At 37.7% G+C, this 13,062-nt stretch overlaps 1 pseudogene; it reads left to right on the top strand.

Annotated features, from left to right (window-relative positions):
- Window positions 1-8,896: 8,896 nt before the first annotated feature.
- On the top strand, window positions 8,897-10,979 carry LOC138311705 (uncharacterized; annotated as a pseudogene).
- The last annotated feature ends 2,083 nt before the right edge of the window (window positions 10,980-13,062 follow it).

A 13,062-nucleotide genomic window follows, 5' to 3' on the forward strand; every position in this document is an offset into this window, starting at 1 on the left:
GGTCATAGCATTAACCATAACAAAATCAAAGTGATAACAGCAGGGGATGTCCATATTAAAAGACGAATGAACGAGGCCATTGACAGCAAATAAAGAAAACAATTACTTAACGGAGACGAGGGGCTGGGCAACCACCTTATGACCTTATAGTGTCATTTGACTGTCCATCTACACCAGCTACTACACTGGCACTTCTCAGTTACACAATTCTCTTGGTAATCTTTATAGAGTCAGTGAAAGAGAACAGCATATCCATATTTTGTTTGTTCTATTAGATTTAACGTCTTATCAAGAGCCAGGGTCATCTGAAGAGTGCATTCCATGTAAGAAAAGTGTTGCGATATGTGTATTTCTTAATGGTATAGGAGGCCTGTAGTATATTTGTGTTGTGTCTCCTTACAATAGAGGAACTCTTTTGTTCTTTTCCAGTGTAGCAGACCATAAAAGACAAGAAACACGTACATCCCTCCTATCCAGTCTGGTCGCATTATACTGACAACGGACAAACCAGTCGTCCTACTCATTATAAGCTGAGCGCCAAGTAGGAACAGAAACATAAACTACCACATTTATAGACTATGGCGTGTCTCTGCCAGGGGACAGAATTCAGAGCCTCCCCTTACAGTGGCGAACGCTCGACCGAACGCTATAATTGAGACAGACAGGGGTAAGTGAAACACTGAATGGTCGCTTATATTCATAAGTGTTGAACATTTAAGTTGTCCTGAAATCAAAGATAGCCACTGTATCCCCTTTTCTAACTTCTCCAGTATTAAGCTTAAAACAGGTTTTTTTTTTTTTTAATAAAGACTATGTTAAAAAGATTAGACATCGGGTTTCTTACCTTCGACACAACACAGTAGTACAAGCCACAAGCATTTAATAACAGTGACACCCAAAACAAAGTCATTTAAATCAATACGAAGGGAGATGACTCCAATATGATTATTACTTTAAGTAAATAATCAAATATAGTAGAAGGCAATAATTGTGTGATTCGCAATTAGAAATTAAGGTCTGTAATTTTTTTCCGAATGTATACTATGTTCTTTTCATATTGGAGCTTTTACTTCACTGACTAATGTGTAGAAACAGTAAATAAAACAACATACAAATAATAAGTTAAAATGATAGCATTCATAACAACATGCATTAAGAAATTTACAGTTGGTTAAGAAATTATGAAAATACTGAACTATTTAATGCTAAATATACCCATTGGAAATATTTTGGAATGAATTCATTTATTGTTTATATGACTTCAGTTCTAATTTTAAGTGTTTAATATTGCTATATTTGAAAGGTCTTGAATTACAAAGACCAATATGCTCAGTGTAATCAGTTGACCGTAAAGGCTCATGGATCTCATGTTTATTATAAGCTACGAGAGTAGATTTTTATTATTAATACTAAGTAAAATTTTGCCAAAAAAAAAACAAAAAAACAAACAAACAAACAAAACAAAACAACTCATGTACAAGAGTAAACTTATAAAGATCTTATACGAGTGGCTATATGATATGCATTTAATTTTAAACGAGTTAAATGATTTGTTATATCACAGATTGCAGTCGAGTGACATTAACGAGTTTAAATAATTGCATTTTGCGTAGTCACGAGTAAAGGGTTCTATTTATCACATTGTCGTTAAATAAGTTCTCAGCCTCTCATAAATCACAAAGTATGACACAGCTTGATCAAGAACACGGCCACCATCTGTAACAACTCTAAATAGAACACCTGGCGAAAGCATAACTCTTAGCTTTCCTACTCCTTCCACGTAATCACGCAAACCTTTAACTGGACACAAAAGGCTTTCTTCACATTTCTTGATAACAAACATATTGGCCTTGCCTTTGGCCCCACGTAGAGTCTTCCAGTAGTATGGTTTAGTACCAGTCCTGTTCCATCATTCAGAGATCTAATATCCTGAGCCACTAAACCTGCCAAATCACCAGCTCTATCTCCACCAAAAAACTGTAAATTAAACCAAGCCTGGTCTCTCAAAAACATGAACCTTTCACTCAACGACAAATCTCTCCGTGCCAGTTCCCGCTCTATATACATAGAAATCGCTCTCACCATAGACAAAAAATATTGGAGCTGCCTGTTTAGCCACAACATGGGCCCGGGCTTGTTCTTCCTGAACCATCTTTAAATAATTTCTGACCGTAGGGGAGGCTGCTGGATTTCCACTAAGAGTTGACACATCCCACACCCTTCCAGCACCAATATCACAAAAGATATCCACTAGATGTTGTACCATCACACTAACTGAACCAGAAGCCAACCGGACAGGGCAATCACAAGACGTTTTCCTTTGGTACCCAAGAACTTGCACTGTACCCCATGAACTTTATTCTTCCACGCCTTTTCTTTCCATACTTAAAATCTACAAACATCATTAGGACAGCATTCCGACAGCCCTGGTTTCAGTGGCAAAGAATCCAAAAACAATATCAAAGAATCTCTCACACTTGTTTTCTTCTTCGTATAAGGCGAAAAAGCTCTTCTCTTCTCTAACTGCAAGATTCTTCTGTCAATATCCATCAAGTCAACCGCTATGGTATCCTGCAAATAAACATATACCTCATGAAAATGATAACCTGTAGGCAACCAGCTGACACTTTAAACCTTTACTATCATCTACGAAACCATGCCTAGTAGGAACTTTAATCACCCCGTTCTGAAATTGCTTGCCAACACAGATACTAGACATCACAGCAGTCTGTAGAAGTGGCCACCACACTGGAACAGGCTGATAACCGGAAGGACACAAGTACCGTTATCAACACTTTGCTCCCTAAATAGCGATAACAAAGATGCTATCATACTAAAAGGAGGAAAGACATACTTATTCTCACCGCTCCTAAGATTCTGTGCGTAAACATTCACACCTGCAGACCCGGGTGTGGGAAAAGGCGTGTAATGTCTCAAGGATTCACCACCTGGTGAATTCCTGACATTTGAGTAAAGTGTCATCAAGTCTATAGTATGCAGGCCATAGGCCTGCTCAACCAACTCCCAGGACTCATTCCCTAGTGTACACTCGCGGAAATCCAACTTCCTTGATGGTTTATCTGCCGCATTGCAGCACGACAGAATGTACTGCATATGCAAATCTATTTTGCGTTCAACTACAAACTATAAAATCTGTTTTGTAATCCTATTCAGTCGTCCATCTCAACCCCCTTGATTTTCCCATACCGAAAAAACAGCCATAATGTCTGTCAGTAAATCAACTCTCGAATCACTTAGAGACCCAGCAAAAGACTCTAGGGCTTTCAATACAGCACTAGCCTCCTTCAAATTGATAGGGCAAGTATCGTCATTGTCAAAATAATCGCCAACGACACAACTCTCTCCGTCAAGGGACACAACTGTCCCGTACCTAAAAAGAGAAGCATCAGTCGACATGCTTTCCTGCTTGTGACTCTCTGGCCTCCATTTAGCACAGCCATTCCAATTGTCTTAGAAACGCCAGTAGCAGACTTCCTCTCCTACGTCTCCATCTATCGACACTTTCCTAGAATTCTTTATGCCAGTGGCTATAGCACTATTAACCTACCAACAAAAATGTTTTGAACCAGGAACCACTAAACCCATAGAAATGCACTTCCCTGCAAATCTCTGCAGTGTTTTTACATCCACTGCCCCATAACTCAGGATTAATTCCCCCAGCACCACAAACTTCTCTTTCTTATCCTTGGGGAGTATGTTAGCCTTTTTAACAGAGTCAATGAGATAACCCAGGAAGCGAATACAAGTTGACGGAACCAAAGAACACTTTTCCAATGCCAAAGTGTACCCTAAACGTGTTAGAACCTCAACTAAAACATACGCTACCTTCTCAGCCTCATATACAACCTGAAGACCTCCAACACCCTTACCAGCCACAATCATTCTATCATCTATATATTGGGTTGTTACCACAGATATACTCCTCAAGTAAGACGTAACAACCATCCCCGTAGTTTGGTATATGTAAGGAGATGCCTTCCACCCAAATGGGATAACAGTATACACCATCACATATCCCCCAAAGTGTAAGCCAAAGAAAGTCTGTGATTTGACCGAAACATGATCATAACCTGATTTCTCGTCACATGTAACCATATAAGCACCCTGCTCAACCAAACGATGAACATCTCTCAAAGTCTCTAACTTAAAAGGAGCATCCTTTGTCCAGAGGTTTATATACCGACAGTCATGACATAACCTTGGTTTAGAAGGCTCAATTGTCAAAGGCATCACCACTCTTGGTAACTCACATTCACCAATTTTACCCAATACTCGGATAGCCCCTGATGCTATCTTCTCCGACAATGTCCTGCAAATAAAGTCAATATGATTCTTACAAATTGGTGCATTAGGTAAAAACTGCCTTGGTGGTAAAGCAGAGTCATAGGGTCTTCCCAAAAATTACCCCTAAAATGGCGGGAAAAACTAATCACATCTACCCCTTCTGCTATCCACGACCTCACATAATCAACCATATCATTTCCTGAAGACTTGCTAAATATTGTCTTCCAGTTCTCTTTATTATCATGTAGCTGGCCAGCAACAAAATTATCTGGATCTCGTAAAGGAAGTCCATCTATATCGAACTCCATGCCACAATTAATAACATCTTCAGCAGATGGATGTAAAGTTGAAGGCGAGAGACTCCTACCCTTCAAAGTAACCCATGTTGGACCATCACGAACATTGACCGCATATGGATTAAAATTCACTCATTGCTCCTATTCAGGGACATGTGTTAATGAAACATGATCTCTCCCAGTGCCAAGTCCCTGTAACGGATAAATGAACCTTCCATAACAACCAAACTCGTCTTACAAATGACCCAACTTGAGATGCAAAGAAGAGTAGAATTACCTCACCCACAACCCACGTGAACAATGTGCACTAGGGGCTTCAGAGTTCCCGGGCTCTGGGTTTAAGAATTCTACATACATATACTATTATCATACAAAACAAGTACAATAAATCTATACCGTCATTATAATTCACCATTTTTCCCAAAAAACCCTTAATATCAACAACAAGCAACCAACAAGTACCAACCATCACTGGTTATCCATGCATAATCAGAAAAAACTTTATATATTAAAAACTTTATCAAACAACCAACATACATAAAAATATTTAGTATGACACCCTCAGATGTCACAAATGTCCGATATCCTTTTAACTATCTCTATTTTTGCTTTTTGCAGCCTTCATCCTTAGGCAATACTTCACAAGGTGATCTACAGACTCACAAAACCAACAGGTGCACCTCTGTCTCCTTTGGTATCCCCTACAAAAAGGTTTATATGCTCCCCTCGACCTAAAATTAAAACTGGCCCATATGGGGCTGCATCATACTCTGGTATGCACTCTGAAACTGTGGCACCATTGCTTGACCTTGAAAAGGGGGATAACCCAAATTCATAGCACCTAGAGGAAACACAGATGGATATAAATTGCTCAGTGGAGACATAACAGAGTTTTTTGAGATCTCTAATCCAGCTCCCACATTACTATCACTCTTACTCATCTTAGTCTCCCCATCCTCACTTTTCCTTTCTCTCAAACATTTACCAATTGCTTTTGCAACAACATCAGTAGACTGCCCTCCTAAAACAGTCAAACACAAGGAGGCAATATCTAGCTTCCTCTGATACCGATTAGCCTGCCTTGCAAGCTCTTCATAAATGTCTGTCTCTTCATAATTATACTTCATTGCCACCTTAACTAATCTGTCCAAATTCCACAGGATCAACTGCTCGCTTGGATCCTGCCGAGTCGCACTCGACCTGAATAACTCCCAGCATCTTCTATACCTTGTCCTTTGGGATCCTCTCCATTCTCTCCAGCTTCGTGTCCTCACTCTGGGTATATTTTCAACAGCCCCTTTTTAAAACGTGATCTGTTAGGCTCCTATATGAAAAAACACCATAAATGAAATATCCAACATGTGCACACAAACCATGGTTTAATATCCAACATGAAACGTTATGAAGTATTGCATTCCCTATGTTATCAGTCCCGCTCACATATTTACCTATATTCCAAAATCTACAACATCAAGCATCAGTCCGAAACCGACCTACTATTATAACACTAAAACATACATTTACCTTCCAACAATGAAACGGCAGCCAGCCAGGTCATCAGCTTGATAGAAAAGGATTAGTGACGTCACTTCTCCAGTCACGTAATACACTGAGGTTAGACAATATACCTTGACGTTATGTCAGACGTATAAGCCTTTTTCAGCTATATTTAGTAGAATATCATCAAATGAAAAAACAAGTATTGAAGTTGGTCATATAAATGGGGTTTCCCCTTGTAGCAAAGCTAAAATGATTGGTTGGTATTTTAAGCCAGTGAGTTCGATATCAAGCCGATTTGAACATGTAAACTTGCTATTGTTTGTGTGGCTGGGATTAATGTCTAAACACGTCGGTCTGGTTCCTATAGGGTACATCTGAACTATAATTTCTTTTGATAGCATTCCTTCCTTGTATTCCGATTACAATTCTCAGTATAAATAAAGCGACGACTGAGTGCACATAAAGCATACCGCAACATCAGACATACAGAACGGTAAGTAAATATTATTCATAAATTATATATAACTACACTTCTTAATTATTCTTCGCCTCGGGTGAAAGTGATATCCCGAGGGGTGACACTAGGCACTGTCACCCTCTAATGCAGGTAGTATATTTATTTCAATATACCCAAAAGTCTATAAACAAAACTACATTTTTTGCAATCTTTTGAAAACATTTGAACTTATTTTAGCAAAAGTCAAAAACTCACTGTCGGCAGTAAAATAGCATATCAGCTTCTACTCAATAGCGCTTATTACTATTGCATTGTGAAAAGGAATACTCACAATAAGCATTCAGTGAAATATTCTTGTTGTCTTGTCTTCTCCGTTTGATAAAATCTTAGGCCTAATGTTTTTGTACAACTCAGTGAATTTTGGTTTCGTCCCGTCGTCTATTTACAACATTAGCAAAGTCAAGAAGACGCTTGTAATCGCATGTCTTCCGTTCACCTATTCTCTGAGGGGATTATTAGAACCAACACATAGCGCTTAGACGGTAAGCGAAAAATGAGTAAACAGAAAGCTCCGTACTTAATTTGAAAAAAAAAAGGCCAGGCTGATTCGGCAAAACTATTAACTAAATAGCTCCAGATAAACTTTGAAGCGTCGCTTCAAAAAAACAAAGATATGGGTCGAAAAACGAAATGATTGTGCATCTTTTTCGGGCGGTTAATATTTTGCACTGTCAAAAATACACTATCACCCGTTGCTAGAGGGTTGCTACGACGTGTCTATTGTCTCCTATTGTTATAATGCTAACTGCCGAGTGAAAGTGTAAAATACCAAATATCTCTCGACCAATCAAATGCAGGATTCTCACTTGAGGTATAGTAATTTAAAATATTAACTGATTGTATTTACCAAGTGCGCTATTGCAGTCAAACCTTCATAAGTATGAACGCAATGCGGTAATAAATTAGGTCTATCCCGAAGCGTAGTTTTAAAACTCTGAATATGATCACGAATCAGACACTTATTTCGTAAACGTGTAAACTGCTAATCTCGAATAAATAGGATCTCACATGAGTTGTTCATTTCATATGAGATTTTATGAAGCGAGTCATAAGAAGTTTTTATATTTTTGCGAGTCTTGGCGAGAAAAAATTTAAACTTCGAGACAAGTTTAATAAAATCTCATATGAAATGAACACAAATTTAATATACTTTTTATCACATAACTCAAAATACCTACATAACAAAGAATTTCACGTCAAAATGTATTCCGAAAATCCAGCAAAGGCCGCCATTTTGTTCCGCCGTCCTCGCAATCCTGACGTCACGTCATTTTTACTAACGTCATTATATTGTTTCTGTCTCACGTGACAATGAATTTCCAGCCAATCAAAATCGCCCAGTTCATATTACACTAGTGACATATGCAAAAAATATTACATGGGCGAAATCACTGGATATCCGGCGAATCATGTGATAAATTTTATTTTCTAAACTTAAAATGTGAACCCTAAGTGGTATAATAAGTTTTCACTTTCTATACGGTGTTCATGTTCTCAGCTGATATATACATGTCAATGGTATGCATTACAGAATTTGATCAATAAAAAGTTTATTCACGTACAAAACAATCGTATTACACTGTAAACTTTACAATCATTGGCTACTCCTCTGTCACAATGGAATTAAATAAAAAAACAAAATGAAGTCGCTAAGACGCCAAACACGTGGTCTTCCTGTAAATGTACATTTACATTCCGGGTATAGATGTATGTTGTTCTGTGTATTTGTTATATTTTTAATTGTGGTTAATTCAAGTTTTTTAGCATTTAGCTTTCCGATAAAAAGGGATTGTGTCAATTCAGAACGTTTACAATGTGCGATTTCTAATTGTAGCTGTTTGCCAGTTGCATCGAAATTTGATAAGGATTTTTTCTCTTTAATCCACGACCGACAATAATGAATGTTTAGAAAGAAAAACATGTAGAAAGAAAAAATGCAAATTATCAACAAAAATAAGTCAAAATCTAATTACTATTAACTTCAGTAAACAATAACTTTGTTTTTGTAGCTCAAATATCCCATATAATGTGGGGAATATAAAGGTATCGACGGATCCCTGAATAGATTATGGCTGGTGCATACATCCTCCTCGGAGTGGCGCTTGTGTTTGTGAATGTCCTTACATTCTCTCCATTACATGCCTCCTGTCCGTTTACGACAACGTGACAAACGGACAGTAGATTTATCGAACGCTTTCAATCCGAAATCTCATCTTACCAAAGCAGACCTGAATGACTTGTCCATCCAAAGCCACTTCATTGATCCTGTCCTCACAATGGTATACAGTCTCTCTCCAGTGATGTTTTCGATGGCTTCTGGGCTCTTACTTCTATCACTATCGCACACAATTTGATAGAGACTTTACCTACTGGACTCCTAAAGAATATGCGAAGTCTGACACATTTTGACGTCAGTGATAATGCCTTGGAGGCCCTAGAAAACGATATTTTCTTCCAGTTATCAGGTGTGCCTCTCACCAATTTAGTGGCGGTTAACTTTTCCCATAATAACATAAGCGATATTGGATTCAATGTTGTTTCACAAGACTTGTCATCAATCTTAAATGTGGACTTGTCTTTTAATCGTCTGCCTTCTCTGGAACCTGGCCATACATACCACAGACTGACCAGAGTGATAGTGAGGACGTTATTTGGAACTTTCAAAACAAATTCAATTTCTTCATTCACTAACAATATGAACTGGACGTATGATCTGGTTGAACAGTATGAAGTTTGAGATACAGTTGCAGAACAATTCGATCACCGGTTTTAAATGCCTCTATAGTAAGATGTTTACTATCCCAGATTCAATGGGGATTACCTTACCCCAGTTTTCTCACTTACAAAATGAATATATCACAAAATCCCATCTTCCTGTGACTGTCAATTGCATGTTTTCGTCAAGGCTTTACACCAGTCGTTAATGTTTTATATGAATGTTTGAGGAAAATCGTGTGAGATGTGCAGGACCACCCCACCTCAAAGGTATAGACTTTTTTCATGACATGGAACTCGACGAATTCGTCTGCAATATAACAACAGACTGTCCGTCGCGTTGTATTTTGCCAAGAGAGACCAAATTCATGGGAACTGTTCGTGGACTGTCGAAATCAAGGTTTGACGTCACTTCCGCTCACGCTTCCTCATGCAAAATATGGGAATATTTCGTTTACACTTGGATAACAACAACATCGTAAACACCTTACAAAGACGACTTATTCTCATTACATAAGAAACTTGACAATAAGCAACAATAAATTAAAGTCGATCGATTCAGGTATTATCATGAGTATTGAATAATTCAAAATTTCTGAACCTAGACAATAACCAGATCAACTACATTCCCAAGAGTTGCAACTCCTTGCTTTCTCCAACGTTGGCCTATCAGGGAATCCTTTGTTGTGTGTTGGTTGTTACATGACTTGGATGGCAAGACTGGATAAATCTATCACCCGATGCGAAGGATTCGGCATCACGTGGTATAATGATGGTGAAAGCAAACTCATCTCCGCGGTAACAGAGGATGAGCTCTTCTGTAAGCAACGACAAGCTCATCATTATCCTAAGTGTGACTATAGAGTTGATCATAGGGTTTCGTCTCTGTTGTCGTCATCACCGCCAAACGATGTCCTTACGAAACCAAAGTACTGCTGTATAAATTGTTTCAATATCCATCCGCGAGACAAATACAAAGTAGACCAGGAACCGACAAAGGAGTTATGACGCCTACATTTCGTACTATCAGGGGTGATAAAGGTGAAAGTGTTCAAGTGAGACAATGGATGAAGAGGGTTGTTACTCAAGAAGCTTGAAGAAAAGTCCAAGAGAAAATACACCGTGTTTTGTTAATAATGAGCGGGGATTACGACGCTGGTGAATTTAAGAGTGACGAGATATTTGAAAAATATGATGAAAAGTCGGAGAATATTATTAATTCTGTCACCTGAAATTTCTGAATGACGACTGGTGCAATGTTCGATGAGGCCGATCAGGCGGAGTTTGAACACAACTCGAGTGGAAATGTACATGGGCGGGTTATATATATTCTATGGAATAAACAGATGCGTATACAACTAGAGATGAACCGAGGAAATCACGGTTGAGAGACAAACGTGTTATGTGTCCTGACGATAGATTAATTCTGGTCGAAAATGAGATATGAACTTCCGGTAAAAACAATGCGTCGAATGAACAGAAATGCCACTATCCATTTAGTAAACGGCTTAACGAAAAAAGAATGCGGAAGAAAACATGAAAAATTAGTAAAGTATCTGTTTAAAAAGAATCGTCCGAACAACGACGTCACCCACATGATTGATACAGACGACATAGATTCCATAATCTCCATCAGTATCCAGTGAATATAATGAACTGGTCAGTGTCAGTATTTTGTTTTTTTAACACGGTGCGTATAATGTAATGCAAGCACCCGCGTCTCTTTCAACCAGTTGGTCAGGACAAAGAAATTAGAAATAGAAGAATCGCGTAGGTGTTTGTTAGCTCTGAGACCAGCTTATTAATCATTTAAAGACTTTAATCAGTTGGTTGGTCATGACGTAATGCCAATCTACCATCTTTGTCTATTACCGTAAGAGCGGACGGTATGTTTGTCGCTGCAACTACATTATTATAATATTTAAGCATTGAAGTCACTATTTGTTTTATTTCATCGGGGTTTTCTTTCATACCCCGATGAAATTAAAAAATAGTGACTTCAATACTTATAATTAATTTCCCAGGCTACATTATAAAATGAAATACATTTACACGTACGATTCCATTGATTTTTTCCAAGGGATTATTTTTTCCAAATCAATACGCAACGTCAATGTTTCTATTGTGACGTCATGATAACGTCGGGATTTCCGCGCCATTCTCGGATTTTTTTTCATCGCGGAATGAAAAAAATGAATAGACCGATCAGAAAGCCAGTAACAATGAGAAAATTAATTATTAATGTATTTAGACAATATATATTAGTTTTGCAATTACCAAGGATGAACAAAATGTATCACTTCAAATGCACAGTTTTTTTCTGTACGTGTAAATTGAATACGAAACAAAGATAATTCTTGTCCTGAACGAGAAATAATGATGTGGTGTAGTTCAATGTATTGTCTCATATAATTGTGTACTTTATTTTGTCTCATGGATGAAACTGTTAATATTTTATAAGGTCGACTTTTTCAATGCAAACTTACTTGAAGTAGAAGTTCAAACATATTTTTCTTTATATTTTCTTCTTTGAAGTGTTATTTAATTTACTTTTATTAAAATATAAACGTTTTACGGGATGTTTGGTATATTCCTGTTTTCCTAGATAACCTTCAATCAAAACTATGTAAATATACCTGAATTAAAAAGGTGTCCAATCGTCTTTGTCGGTATTGTTGCTCTAATAAACTCTGTTTACTGAAAAACCTTGACGCAAACATAGACGCAAAGGAGATTTATTTTATTCTATAATATTTACAGTCAGTGGTGAATTGATAGTATAAACCCTGTTGATTTCAACCAAAGGCTACTCAACTTTATTTATCGATAAATTGAGTATGTCACGCGCAATTTGGAGCCGCGCGGATGAATTTATGATGGTCCAAATCAGAAACTTTTGGTGTTTTCAGTAACCGAAAGTACGTTCGATGAACATGTACATGTATCAAAATAGGTTTGAACACATATACATGTACGTGTGTAAATACAAATGTAGAAAAGTTTTACATTGTTTATGTTACTCACCGTACCTCTTGAGCAATGCTTCCGTGCGTATGATAAATAAACAATGTTGTACAATGTACAGTTTTGCACATTCCGAATGACGTCGCAATGTTTACATGTTGTGTGTCTGTGAGTCTGTGTTGTTCTCTACAACATGTAGCCTAGATCTACATTATATTCGTATTTTTAACATCTTTGGTTGTACGCGAATGGATAAGATATGTCAGAACAACGTCAGTATTTGAGTTGGATAAGTGTAACCAAAACGACCTAGCACGACAATGCATTTTTGTTCACCTCGGCGGACAGACAAGTCCTGTACGTTATCTAGAATCTACTGTGAAATCGGCGAGAGTAGGACTTACATACACAATGTACGTTTGGGTGTTTCGAAATATCAATGAAACGGAATCCTTCAATTGTAGCTTTACAATACTTGTAATAGATACCTCTAATATATATTTAAGTGTTTAAAACAACAATATAAATATAGCTAACATTTTGAGAGCGGTACAGTAAACGTTTTACAGTAGTGGGCCTACCCTGTGTTTGTACATGTTCCTCGAAACGACGTCCGATACATTTGAAAATCTCTAAAATCCGGAAAGTAGAATGACATGGAACTATGTAAACATCCGTGTATTCAAGAAAAAATTTCAAACGTGAACTGATTAAGTAGAACTCAAGTGATCACGAAATTGAAGAAACTCTCTGTTTGTCACACCT

The sequence above is a fragment of the Argopecten irradians genome, unplaced genomic scaffold (assembly GCF_041381155.1).
Source record: "Argopecten irradians isolate NY unplaced genomic scaffold, Ai_NY scaffold_0090, whole genome shotgun sequence".
NCBI classification, from domain to species: Eukaryota; Metazoa; Mollusca; class Bivalvia; order Pectinida; family Pectinidae; genus Argopecten; species Argopecten irradians.